We start from the raw sequence: 856 nt of genomic DNA on the forward strand, positions 1-856 counted from the left end.
AAAAAAAATGCTCAACCCTTTAAATGATTAATCTTTTCAATTCGCCCTGCAAAGTGTTTCCAGTTGTGACCATCAAGGTCTGAAACACGGCACATCTAGTCACCATCCAGACCCACTGCAAAGCCCTTTTATTGGGGTGAATATGGGTGGCAAGCTGGTATATATGGAAGAGAGAGTCTTCTCCATGACTGCAATGCAATAAGGTGGACGGGGGCTTTGCTTTTAAGGTCTGTTGGTCACACGATCGACGGTCACATATTCCACTGAAAAGTAAGTGGCCACCCATGCTTTGGTTCATGTTTACTCTGTTTCTCCCACGTCCTCCTGGCTGCTAAGTTCATCGCTGGGACACCTAAAACTGTGGACGGCTCCAACTTGAATCATACCAACATCTCAAACACGTGACAAGGGTCAATCACGCGCAGCGTGATCCATTCCCCTTCCTCTCCCTCCACCGCTCAGCCTGCTGAACCTTGGAGATCCCAGCTTAATGCATGTTATTCTCCATATTAATTTTAATTATGGCCCTAATTATTTTTGTGCATGGGCATGACCCACTTACCAAGCCCATGTTGTGGATCTCACGCCTGCCAACCCTGCCTACCTCTCCATTCCCGACGGCGAGAAGCAATTAGGGACGACACAAGCGGCAGAACTGGTTGCTGTGGCTTAATGAAAGTTATTTTTTTTAATCCTCATGTGTATAAACAACCCTTCCCCCTCGCCAAAAACCTGGTTAGACAGGAAGGTTCCTGGGTGGGGACTGCATGAAATAATTGCCAGCACAGCTGTAAAGTCTCATCTTTTGGTTACGTCTCTCTCTGCCTCAACCCAGCACAATTCAGGTGTTCTCCTC

Source organism: Alligator mississippiensis, chromosome 16, assembly GCF_030867095.1.
Source record: "Alligator mississippiensis isolate rAllMis1 chromosome 16, rAllMis1, whole genome shotgun sequence".
NCBI lineage: Eukaryota > Metazoa > Chordata > Crocodylia > Alligatoridae > Alligator > Alligator mississippiensis.